A 13,201-nucleotide genomic window follows, 5' to 3' on the forward strand; every position below is an offset into this window, starting at 1 on the left:
AGGCTCACGTAAAAGCAACAAAAAAACCCCACATGTTTTAAGTCATGTCAGGAGAATTTCTCTTCCCACTTCTGACTTTTCTCCAAAAAGGAGGTCAGGATTTCCTTTTGGTTTTTTCCTGCCTTCCAGGGCCCATTCTCCTCAAGGTGGTTTTGTGACCCTGGTGCTGTGTGTAATTCAAGCAAACACTTATGAATACGTGCTGAATGGAGGCAAAAGGGATGATTGAAAAATGTTCCTTTCTCTTTTCTTTTTCCTTTTTGACTGGCATGATTTACCTCCTGATAGCAATGCCATTACAGTAGAATTATTCAGTTACCCTTGGAAGGTCAAACTTTATTCCTAACCCTGCTCAGTAATTCTAGATCTGATGTTGGTGGCACATGTGCCTGGCTGTGCGAGATGCTTCCACATGGAGCGTAAATTACTGCCTGAATCTGAAGCCATGTGTGGCAGCCATGTGTGGCAGCCCTGGGCAGAGGCGGCTGCGATGCCAGGATCCAGCAGAACAAGTTTGGGAGCCACCACAGTGGGAGAGAGGCTAATGTAGATACGTGTGGTGACAAAAGAAATCAGTTAAAATGGGATTCAATCTGAAACAAAACTAGAGAGGAGATGCACGTGCTGAGAGAAGACAAATGTGCACTTCAGTCAGCAGCAGCAAGTATTTAGGTGCAGGTTTCTTTAAATTTCAGTGTTCTTTGGCCTTGATGAGGGCCGAGGCCAGCTGCCCTCGTTAGTAAAGTGCTGGCAGCTGTGATGGGAATTGCTCTTCTTAAGCACAGTTTTTTTGTGTGTGGGACAAATGCTTATTGGTGGCTGAAGGTTCCACATCTCCTGTGTGGCTGCTTGGTGTCTTTGCTCTGGGACTCTTCAATCTGAGGTAAGTGCACTGAACATCCAATTTTGCATTATTACTGTGGATGATGCTCCTAGCTTGCCCAAAATTGCGCCTGGAAGTACTTTAAAGTGAAAAGTTGTGCTATGAAGCCGAGTGCCATGATGTGGGAGGTTTGTCATTCACTTTGCTCACAACTTGGTGGCCTCCTGTTTGTTGTTGCTTCTCTAAAACAGTGCCAAGCTGTCAGAGAGAATCTTTTCTTCTGTCCTCTGCTATCACCAGCTTCTATCTTGGATCTTTGGAGAGCTTGGCTATGTTATCCTATGTTATCCACATGGAGGAATGAAAAATGCAGAAATGTAGAATGCCAAAGAGGGCAGTGGCTTGCAGTCAGCCATGAGCCAGAGCTCATGCTAACAAACTTGGAATGCTTTTCTGCTTTATTCTTTGTTGGGAGCAGTCCTTCGAAGCAGCTCCCTGGATGGGGCACTCCTATGTGGAGCCCTTCTGGGGAGGGCTGTTGGTTTCTGCCTGATTTCCTCACCTGTGTGTGCCCGTGGTGCGGAGCAGTTTGTGCCTGGTGGTGCAGCTGTGCTTCGTGGGGGGGGGGGAGTACTGCCGTCCTCGTGCTGCTCCTCTGAAACGCGGTCAGACTACCTGGAAAAGCTGAACCTTTTGGTGACTTCGTGTGTCTGCTGAGGGCTGCTGCTGGGGTCCTGAGCGGGCAGTGCCGGGCTGTGGCAGGTAATGGGGAGCGGGAGCTCGGCTGCGGGGGTGGTCATGAGCTGAAGTACTCGGTACAATTAGGAGAGTGCGCAATTAGGAGCAGAATTGTGTTTTTTGATACCGGGCGATTGATGGATGCGTTTGCTGGGCTGGGATTGAAACGCCGATCAGTGTGACCTTAGAGTAACCGCTATTTTAATTAAAAGGCCCTGAGAAAAAGCCTGGGGTGAGCTATTTATTATTTAGCAAGTGTTTGCCTTCCAGCCGTTAGCCAAAGGTCAGCGGCTTTGCGGGGGGGTTCGCTGCAGGCCGCCACCCGCGGGGCCGCGTCAGTGTCCGCCAGGGGGGGACCGCGCAGCGCCGCCGGACGGAGCGGGGCCGGGAATGGCGCTCGTGTTTGTGCTGCGGGTTTGTCGGCGTTTCTGTCCCGCGCCGTGGCCGGAGGGCTGACGGCGTGCGAAATGGCTGTGATGGAATTGCCGGCTGTGCCTTCGTGCCGGGGTTGGCACGCGAGGAAAGGAGCGCGAGCTTTCCTCCAGGAGTCTGAGCACGAGGCACAGAACGAAGGGCTCAGGCAGGCGGGCGCCCACGCCGCTCTCCCCGGTACAAAAGCCGCAGCTGTGACCTCGTCGCTGCCCTTTGCCTCTGTGGGGCATCGCGTGTTGAAGTAATGTCCGTGTGCGGGGCAGAGCTGTCTGCTGGTGGCGGAGTGCTCGCTAATGAGCAGAGCTTCTGCCATCTCGCAATCCTACACCCCATTACAGAGCGGCGCGTGACCTTTCCTGAGCTGGAGTGCTGACCTCTTTCCTCCTGAAAGATGAGCGGTGTGTGTGCAGCAGTTCCCCTTTCTGATTGCAGAGCTCTTTTTAAGTGACAGCAAATGCCAAAGTATTGGTTACGGGGCTCCTCGAGGCATCAAAAAAGAGAGACAATTGAAAGCAGGAGGGACAGGGAGAGGAGGAACCCTCTGTACCTCTCTGATAGCGAGGCTGAAGGTCTGCCAAGGTCAGTTTCTAAAGCTGAGGGTGTCTCCTGGCAGTGTGAGGAAGCACAGATCCCTGCCTGTGGTCTGGAGTTCTCTTTCAGAGCTGTGCTTCTCTCACTTGCTCGCAGCACCTGTGTTTGCCGGTGTAGTTAGCTCGTTGCAGCAGTGCTAGTAGTGAACCCAGCTGTGCTGTGGGGAAGCCCCTTTTGCTGCTGTGTGCTCCTCGAGTCAGGGCTCTGTTCTGCAGAACGCCTGCTGAGCTGGGTGCCCGTAGAGCAATGACCTCTTGCAAGTGTGTCCTGTGCTGATGCTCTGCAGAGAAATTGCTGGAGATGAAGTGGTGCAGGTGGATGGTGCCTCCTGACCCCACGGTGCCCTGACTGACGGATGAGCACTGCAGCTGCTCCCCAGTGTTCTGCAGTCAGCACATCCCTGGTTACGTGCTATCGGATTATCCCTACTACATGGTGGGGGTAAGGGAGCAAAGGGTGTAACAGGGCCAGGCCTGGTGCCAGGAGCTGCCAGAGCAATTTGCAGCTGTGCCAGGGAACTGGAGGCCTGAGTGTGCCAGTGCCAGGCTTTGGGAGGGCAGGTAGCAAGGCGGTTAATGTTCTGAAAATGCAGTTCTAGTTAAGCTGTTAGAGACTTGTTTAGTTCCAGTTGTGACAGTTTGAGCTGAGAGCCTTCCAGATGAAGGCAGCCTTGTTGTGGCTTGGGTTCTAAGTGGTCTCTGTATGGACAGAGGCTCTTGGTGTCCACTTCTCCCACCTTTGTGTGCAGGCACACATGCATTTGTCTCCATCCCTGTGTGTTGGAGCAGGGCTGGGATGGGGCTGGTCACCCACTGCCCATTGCTTGCTGGGGATGTGGTGTCTGAGGTCCCACTGGGGCCATCCTTGCTGCTGTCTCAGTGCTGCTGCCTGTGTGCATACCGTGAGCTCATTCTGATGTGCGCTAATGCTATTATCCTCCAGAAATTGAAATCAAGTCTGAACCTATAATGTTTCACTGGGAGGGAATTGGGGTTATATATTCCTGTGTACAGCAGCATTCTATTTCAGTCATAGCATTTAATTATGATTGGTGTGTTAGTGCCCACCAGAGCATAACAAATTGTCATTATGTTATTCTGCTGAGTCTAATTTAATTGGCAAGTTGTCACAAAAGCAATTATCCATCATTTATTTTGTTGCCATAACCACATCTTGGAGAGCACCTGCTGTCTGAAGTGGAAAGGCTCTGCAGTCTCCTGGTCCTGGATTTCTTCCACTTGTCTGACAAAAAGGCACCACTTCCTCCTCTCATTTAAAAATGTGTTCCCTGTTTCCTGCGGTGGTCCCATGTGCAGGGCTGGAGCTGTGGGGAGGTTGGGGCCTGGCTAAGCTCTGCCGTGTCCCGTGGTGGTCCTGGGGGCTCTGCTCCCTCCTGGATGCTGCTGCCCAATGCAGTGTGGTGCTTGCAGGGCTGCTCTCAATAAGGAACTTCCAGATACCTTATCTGGGCTCCCATAAAGATAGTGGGCTGGCAAGTGGAGATTAGTGGGTTCTTCTAATATAGTGGGCAGAGTAATAATAAGATTTCCCAAGGCTAACACAAAATTGCAGATTTTCTCCTTCCTGAGACAGTGTGGATCTCTTAGCTATTAGCTGTGTGGGTTTGGGAGTGGGCATCCAAGATCACACAAGGCCAATGCAGACATGAGAGAACTTGAAGCCTAAGACATGGTAATGAATGAGTAAATAGATGGGATCTGTTTTGATGTCTGTATTTCTCCCAGTTCCTCCTCTCTCCGCCCTGCCTGTAGTCTCTTCCCCTTCCGTAGTTCTGATTAGCTGCTAATGAGGAGAGGTGACTTTGTAGTTAAGGCACAGGTAGTGCTGTGTTCCTGGTCTGCTGCAGCCACTGAGCGCTTTGTTTTTCCCTGCCTCGATTTCCCCATCTATAAACCAAGGCACCATTCACTGGAGATGGATGTTGTTCAGTGGATTGGCATTTGCAAAGCAATTTGCTCTGATGGTTGGGCTGTGTCAGCCTGCGGGGTGGGCAGCTGGGGCCTGGGGTCGGTGGAGGAGGAGGCGGAACGGATCTGAGCAGACTCATAGCATCCATAACCGGGTACTGCTGCTGCACGGTGCGGGCATGGCTGCGTGAAGGAAATGGGCTGAGAACTTAATCGAGCCCTACGAGACTTCACAAAACCAGCAGCCGGCTTGCTGCCTCCTTGTCCATCCCTGTCCCCACGGCCCCCTGCACTGCCAGCGATGTCCCCGCACAGCGGCGGTGGCACCAGGGGGTGCTGCGTGCTCACAGCAGGGCTGCAGCCATCGCTGCGGAGATGGCAACAAGGTGACTTTGTTACCTGTTCGGCCGGGCGTTGCTGTTGTTTTTATTCGATTTCTCCCTGGGATGATGAAGCCGTTATCGGGATGACGTTTCTGACGGCACTGCTGGATGCTTACTCTGCCCCTCGCTGATGGGGTATTTGAGCTTCTGTGTTTGGGGGGAACCCCTCCCTGTGCTGTGGGGTGGGCTCTGCTGGTATACTGGGGGCACCCAGAGCCTTGCTCCCATCCCTGTGGCACCCAGGGGGACCCCGGTGGTGTCCCTGGCTGTGATGCTTCTTACACCAGGGCCAGCATTTGCTGATCAGATGTGAGGTGCCCTGAGCAGAGCCCACAGTGTCTGCTTGACCTCTCTGTGCTATGCTGGTCCGAGGGCATGGGTCTGCTCGCTGCCAGCACAGCGCGGTGGCAGGCAGTGCATCGTGGCTGGGTTTATCACATGAAGATAACGGCAGTGTTTGCAGTCACACAGGGGAAAAGATAAGGGGAAGAGCTGGGGAGAACCTGGCTGGGCAGCAGAGATAAATTTACTGTGCTGCAGAAAATAGAAATGTGAAACAGAAATCTCAAACGGGTGAAATAGTTAGAAAGGTGCAGGGGTTGAGCGTGGTGCACCCCCAGGACAGGTCATGGTTAACCCATCAGCTCCCACACTCTGAGCTGCCTCCTGGCGTACCCCTTCACAGCTGCTGGTGGGGCCCCACAAGAGAGCAGCTTTAAAGCACGGATGTACTGCTGCAATTCCTTGGTGTCACGAGGTCACCCGTGGCCGCTCTGCAGACAGCTCTGGTTTTCTCATCAAGGGAGCCCCAAAGTCGCAGCCAGGAGCAGCTCCATGTGGTGCCACAATGCGTGGCGGTGTCTTAATGTCACTTCACCCCCAGCACGCTGGCTCTGTCTCGCTGACGTGAGTGGTGAGATCCTTCTGAGCATCAGCAGCACCATGAGTGAGTTCTGTGTCTTTGAAATGCCCTTCAGAGCGTGGCTGCCAAAGTGAAAGTATCTTAGAGCAGTTTTCTTCTTTGTTCTTTGGCACTCTGTGGGTGCTGATGGCTGCACCAAATGTTTGGGGTTACAGAACCTCTGTGTGTGGAAACAAATGGGGGTTTGTGAAGCGTTCTGCTGCGGTGAGAGCAGAGCTGAGGATTTAAACGCTGGGAGCTGAGGTGCTTCTCTCACAGCTGAGAAGCCTGAAATTATCTGGAGGGTATAATGAAACTGTGAGTGAGAGGGAAGAGCGAGCTGTGGTCTGTGGTGCTGGGAAGTAAATCAGCTGTGGGGCTGAGTGGGGTGGAGGAGCACACATTGATGCAAGCCCTTCCCCTTGGCCCCTTCACACCGCCCTGCCGCGAGCAATCTGTGCGCCGTGAGATTGCCTTGTCCCTTCCAATGATTGTTAACGCCGCTTTTTCCCTGAGCCATCAGAAGCACTTTCCCCTCATCCTGGTGGTGGTTGCCCATTTTGCTCATTCTGACCCCAGCACCCAGGGCGGTCGCATCCCATTGCACTGCATCTCAGTTGTTTGTGCCCCCGCTTTGTGCTCAGCCCCTGCAGATGGCAGAGGGGGGTATTTTTTTGGAAGAGGGAAGAACCTTCTATTTTTCTATTTTATATAGTTACAGAAATGATAGTAAACTTCAGTGGGAGTCCACCCCGGTTGCAGAGCTTCAAGTGTCAATTCAGCAAAAGGCTTTAATGGCGCAGTTAAATGTAAGCTTGCTCTTACGTCTGTAGCTGTTAGTGAAGTGGTTTGGCATGAGCAGCAGTGCTCTGAGCTGGGGCTGTGCTGGTGCTCTGTTTTTCCTTGGGCAGAAGAATTAAGCTCGGGTTGGTATCACCTATTAATAAGGGGCGGTGAGTATCCAGGCAGTACTTGTGTGGTGTAACGGAGCTCATCATTTTTCTATATATGAGCAATTAAGCTGCACCAGGAGGCCTATGTCTTTATATCATCACCTAATGACTGTGCAAAAGTATTCTGGGGAAGGAGAGGAAGAAAATCACATCCATATTTAATTGGCAAAGTTATCACCTTCACTTCAGAGCCCCAACTTGCGGCGCTCCTGGCCCGTTTCCAAGTCAGATCTATTTCCCCAGACTGGGAAGTGAGTCCAATATCCTCACATTGTACTTCTGCAACAAAATGCCATTTCAAAGCTCAGGAACGCACTCACCGCTGCAGTAAGTAACAGAGAGTCTCTGTTCTTTGCAGCAAAGAGGGGTACCTTTGAGCTGATGGGCTGCTTTCATTTTTGTAAGGAAATCATTGGTGTTATTATTATTACCCAGCCCCACACTTGCCTGTCAGGTTGTATTTCTCATTGCACTAAAACAAAAAGCCATCTGGAGCGCCTCGCGCTGCTGTTGGGATCACCGGGCTGCAGTGTCGCTGCTCTATTGCTCCTGAGGTCTCTTTTTTCTGTTTAACTCTCCAACCCATAGCTTCTATCTACACACCCACACTCTCCCAGTTCCCCCCTGCCCTCCCCAGCTCTCGGTGTCTCTGTGCCCAGTCCTGCTGTCACACACAGTGAGGAGCAGTACAGGCTGCTGCCTTCCATTCGGCACTGGAGCCCTCTGCTGCCATTTCAGGTGGCTGTGTCTGTTCAGACACCTCATTTACGCGGTTGGTGGTGTTCTGTGACCCCCATCCTCCTGCCCTTCTGTGGTTCCACTGTCTGGGTGCAGCCCCACTCTGCTCATTGCAGGGCTTTTTCTTCTTCGCCTGTATTGTGCAAGATGAGGAAAGGAGAAGAGTGAGAAGAAGGGAAGGAGAAATATCGACACCTTCCATCTGCTAAAGCCCAGTAACTGGCCTTTGACACTTCTGTGCCACTTCATCTTCACAAAGCCCCCGTCTCTCTGAAGATTAATTGATGTAGGCCACTCAACCCATTTTCAAATCCCTTTCAGTTACCATTTAAAACCTTCTGATTTATTTTTTTTGATAAAGTCACTGAGGCTTTTTATGGATTCTCAAACGATTGTCCAGCTTGACAAATTGGATTCTTAAAGCTGATTCTTTAAAGAAAAGGATGTGGTTTGACAAGACAAGAAACAGCTCATCTCGGAGACAGGGGGATAAACACACAAAGGCAGGCCCTGCTCTGCAGCAGCTGTCATGCTCTGATCTGTGGTGGGGGGGCTGGGATGGGGGGCTTGGGGGGGCTCAGGTGGATGCATGGATGGGTGGGAGCAGCAGGTGTTGGATGTGTCCCAGCCCTGTGGTCACAGCAGTGCTGCTCCTGAGGGTGATGGTGGATCGGTTTTGTTGCTGGTGCTCGTGCAGTGCTGTGCTGCCCCAGAGTGACCAGAATGGGGCTGCAGAGTCAGAGTGATTTTGGTCTGTACCAGCCTGGGGGTGACCCTGTGGCATCTGTTCCCAGAACTGCTGCTCACCCCTCGCTGATGCTTGCAAATGCCCAGGGATGAAACCTGTGTGTGGAAATATAGCTGAGGCTACTGTATTGCTGAGAGCTGGGAACTGTCATTAAGGTTATTAATGCTGTTTCTTAATGAGTGCTTTGCTGCTCCTCTGCTGTGGGTTGAGCTTGGCACAGCCTGGAGGTAGCTGGGCTGGGAGTGAGGGGGTCTCCCAGTGAGGGTTCTCCTGGCCCTGGGGACACCCAGCTATTGGTACACCCACCTGGGGGCATCAGTGTGTGCTGGCTGCCGGGGTCCCCACCCCACAGTGCCGCAGGTGGGAGCCGGAGCACTCAGCCCTCCCAGCCCAGACAATGTGATCAGCTTCTGTTTAAGTAATATTTTAATTGCTGGCTTCTGCTTCCCATTCCTTAACTGACTGCCTTCGCTTTGGAAATCTCACCCCAGCAGTTGCTCTGAGTAATGCACCGTAACTCCTACCTGCTCTCTGTGCTGTGTGACTCCAGGTGATACTTTACATCTTATTATGATTATTTATTACGATGTCCGGCTTAGTTCTGTAGCAGAGGGAGATCATTAACCTCTCCTGCAGTAAAGAGAGCTTTCTATGTTGTTTTCAAAGCCATTAAAGCTTTGAAAACTCCTCTGATTTTTTTTTATTTTTTTTAAGCTAAAAAACCTACAGAGCTGCAGAATAAAATGCTGACACAGGTCGGCTGCTGCAGAAGGAGCACAGACCCTCCTGCTGTGTCCTACTGAATTGCAGCTGGAGCTCAGGATCAGGAAAGGAGCGACGTGCTCTATAGAGCTCAGCTCGGGCTCTGGGGACCTGGCTGGGGGATGCTGAGCCCTGGCTCTGCGCTGGGTTTTCCTGCTGCCATGGTGCTGTGGGTACTTGGAGATGGGGTCACGTGGGGTATGCTCGACTGGGAGCTCCATTTACTGACACCTTCGCTCCTTTGTTAGCACTGAATTGGGCCATGGGGACCAACATATCGTGGTTGTGGGGTTGTGGCATGCAGCCGTGCAGTGTCACTGTGCCTCCAGCCCAGGTCCTGCTCCTCTGCACCCAGATCTCTCTGTGGTGGGCTGTTCCCTGAAGCCACAGGCTGCCCAAATGCTGGGACTGGTGGCAATGAAGCCTGTGTAGATGTCCCTTCTTTTGGAAGTGCATTGCATTGACCATATGGCTTGGGGAATTGCATGGCGGCGTTGGTGATGGGATGGTAATGAATGCTAACTCTATCAGGCCTGTCTGTACTCCTCAAAGGCAAGAAAACACTGTTCATTAAGCTCTTGTTTAAGTGTCATCATAAGGAGAAAAAGCATCTCTATACAAAAATGGTTGCCATTCCTTCCCCATCACTTCCCTTGGGCAAACCCCCTCCAGCACCAGCACTGGTGGCCCCTGCCCTGTGTCTCTCTGTCTCACCAAGGCTGTGATATGGGGACATGGGAGCTGAGTGAGCCCTCAGGTGCTTCAGGGCAGGTGTGTGCAGTGTGGTTTGTGCAGCAGCAGAAGGGAGCGGGAGCTGCAGGAGGAAAGTAGGGCAGCAGTGCGGTGTGTTGGGGCAGCAGCCGTGCGGCTGTGGCACTTTGTCAGTGTCAGGCAGTGACAAACGACACCGGGGAAAGTCACGGGGCTGCAGTGCTGCTGCAGCTGTGACACCTCTGGAAACAACACAGGTATTGGTGCTGCGCCTCAGGTCTGGCGTCGGCCTTAATTAATCACGGGAAGAAGGTCTGTCCTTGCTGCTGCTGCTCTCCTTCCTTGGTGGGGATGAGGAGTGCGGTGCAGGCAGTGCTGGGCAGGGGGCATGGTTGCCTTTGTCACAGGGGAGTTGGGGGGAAACTTGTTATTGCTGTACTTGTATTTATGGTTGTACCAATTCAGCACTCCAAAGTGCAAACAGGAGTGGTGTGTTCCTAACCTAGCCCTGGGGAGGGAAGGAAACCCTCAACACTGTGTTACAGGGAGAAACCGCATCCCCACCTCCCCTTCATCTGATTGTTCTGCTGGGGCTTTGCTCAATTTTGTGTAATTAAAAAGCTTGAAAGCAGCTTGTTTCCTGTATGGAGGAGAAGCACAACATATGGTACTGACAGAGCTGTTCATACATATGAATGTTTTTATATTTACTAAAACGAAGTCAAAATGTGGCACTGAAACCATTGCTGTTGGGGTGAGGGCCCAGCAGTGCTGGGGCCGTGTGCTCTAAGCACGCTGCAGCTCCCTGCCCTGACCAGTGCCAGTCTGCGTGCCCCTGTGCCTTCTGATGTCTCACTCATTTCACTGCTTATTCTGTATGACTGAAACAGAAGTAGGACGTGGTGTGCTCTGTGAAATTGCAGTGGTGGGAATAGTTTCAGTGATGATGTTATTAATGAACATTAGAAGCAGGGAATGGCCACCAGGCTCACGTACCTGGTGCTCACACAGGCTGCACTCGGCTGTGTCCATCTGCTGCCTGCAGGCATTCCTTTTGCAAAGCACCCTCACTGCTACCGCCCACCTGGGAGCTCTGTGCCACTTAGAGAACTGCAAAATTATTCAGGTTGGAAAACACCTCCATGATCCCCAACCCATCCCACGGTGTCTGCTGACCCCACCCCTCAGTGCCACATCCCCACAGCTCTGGAACACCTCCAGGGATGGGACCCCCCCCACTCCCTGGGCAGTTACAATCCCTGTCTGCTCTTTCCCGTCCTCCACTTGCCCCTCCTTGGTGCCACGTGAGGCTGACTCCCCTCATCCCCTGATGAACCTGCACAGCTGTGTGTTGGGATGCAGCATGGCCTCATGCAGACCCCCAGCCCCGGAGCACTGCCCGCAGTGTGTGGGCACAGTGCTGGTCTGAGAGAAATGCAAATCTGGGGCAATCAGCTGGAGCAGCAGCAAAGTGAGAGGTGATGAAACCCAATCAGTTAATAACACTTCATGGCAGCAAAAGAATTGCAGATTATCTTTTTTTTTTCTTGTCTTGTTTTTCCTGTCCTTGCCTTAACTATTCCTCTGGAGTTCTCCAGGAAGAAGTCTTGTGCCTGTGAGCCCAAAGGTTTCCAGGCCCCCAGTGCAAGCTGGGTCTTGGCATGATGGTGATGGGTCAGTGGTTGGACTTAATGATCTTAGTGGTCGTCGTCTTTAATGATTATAGGACTCTGTGGACTGCTGTGCTGAACGCGGCAGTGAGGGACAGGGGCTGCTGGGTCCCTGAGCTGGCATGGAAATGACATAATTGCACTTTGCAAGCAGTAACTGCATAATTTTAGTTGCTCAGCATGTTGCTTCTTAAGACATCTTTCCCCTCTCTGCACTAATTTGCATTGCACGGCAGGGTTCGTTGTGTGGAGCCAACATTGCTGCTGGGTGCAGGTCGTTGGCTGTGCTCGTGTGTTGGGGTCAGAGCCTGCATGTGCCCTTCGGAGGTGCGTGGCACTGAGGGGGCTCTGGGGCTTCTGTCACAGGCTGTGAACAGCTGCAGGCCCCCTGCTTTGTTGTATGGCTGTGGATAGAGGCCCCTGTGGGGTGGGGCAGCAGCAGCCCTGTCCCAGCAGGGCTCAGCAGGCTGTGCCGGCCACTCGGCGGGCGCTGAGCTGCAGCCAGAACTGATCTCACTTAAGGCTTTGCAAAGCTGCGGATAATGCACTGCGAGAGTGAACAACTGGGATGAAAAATAATTGCACTCCTATTTTTCTCCAGCTTTTCTTATCAATGACTTTATCACCTCTGGTTTTATTTTACACCTTATTTAGACTTTACTGTAATCCCAGCTATTTCACCATTGACACCTCCTTAATACCTTGTCTAACACCTCTGACACCTCTGGCTAATGCCCAGGCCCTTCGGCAGCACTGAGCGGCTCCAGAAGCAACAGAAAAGAGCTGAAATGGAGAGAGAAAAATTATTTACTGCTCCCTTTCTGTGAAAAATGGGTTGTGAGGAGGGAGGGCGGGGGGTGAGCCCCCCCAGCCGCTGAACTCACCCCACATCAGTCTGTAAGGGGCACTCCGGGCTGCTGGGAGATGTGCAGCAAGTGTTAGGCAGAGAGAAGAGGCGAGGATTTATTGTTGGAGAGAAGCTGCGAACGGTAAAGGCTCAGCTTGGTGAGCTGAAGCAAATTAATTCCCCTCACTTAGGCACCCTGTGCTGAGCCCAGCTCTGTCCACAGACCTTGACCTCCTGCTCCCTCCTGGTGCCAGCCCATTGTGCACTGACTGTTGCCCACGTGCCATCTCCCATTGCCCGTGTCCCATCACCCAGAGGTAACAGCACTGTGGGTTTTGTGTCCCCCCCCCCCCCCCCCCTTTTTTGAACCTGAAGGCTATTGCTACATTACCTAGATTTAACTACTCATTACACAAACTATATCTCTAAAGTGAGGGATATGGCAGCTTTATTATAAGTTTATTACATGCTAATTCAAGCAAATAAATTTGCTCCAGCTGTGGAGCAAAGGAGATTAATAACCTCGAAGATCACTTCGCTGCTTTGATGAGTTTCTTGAACAGAGTAGAGTACATTGAGGAAGAGCAACTAGATTAGTCCAAAAACCCCTTTAATTATTAGTGACACTGTGCAAACTGCTTCATACGAGTGGAATACCAACTACTTAACTCCTGACCTTATTATTCAAATAAACACTTCTTATTATAGCAACATGACTTGCTTGTCAACACATCCCATCAGCTGCCTCGGTGGTGGGTCTGAATGTCCCTGCTGTGTCAGCAGAGAGCATACGGACCTCGTTAGGAGCACAATGGCCTTAAAGGTGCCGGCCCTCCTCGGGGCGATGGGTGCATGCAGCGCTGTGTGGTGGATGGAGAACTGTGCTTTGCTGGGATGGGCTGTGCATGGGTCCATTCCAGTGCATTCGTGTTCTTACCCTGCCTTCCTCTGAGGTGTTCTGGGGATGCATTGCCCT

General features: G+C 52.1%; 1 long non-coding RNA gene across 2 annotated transcripts in view; it reads left to right on the plus strand.

Moving 5' to 3' along the window:
- Positions 1–803: 803 nt before the first annotated feature.
- Positions 804–13,201, plus strand: part of LOC107054812 — a 28,365-nt gene continuing 15,967 nt past the window's right edge. Inside the window, exon 1 of one of the 2 annotated variants that reach the window (XR_001469491.4) lies at positions 804–1,585. This is a non-coding gene — a long non-coding RNA (uncharacterized LOC107054812). Of the gene's footprint in view, positions 1,586–1,929; positions 2,573–13,201 lie in introns of those variants that run through there. The other variant, XR_001469492.4, reaches the window with a different exon arrangement.

This window comes from Gallus gallus, chromosome 19 (assembly GCF_016699485.2).
Source record: "Gallus gallus isolate bGalGal1 chromosome 19, bGalGal1.mat.broiler.GRCg7b, whole genome shotgun sequence".
Classification (NCBI taxonomy): Eukaryota; Metazoa; Chordata; class Aves; order Galliformes; family Phasianidae; genus Gallus; species Gallus gallus.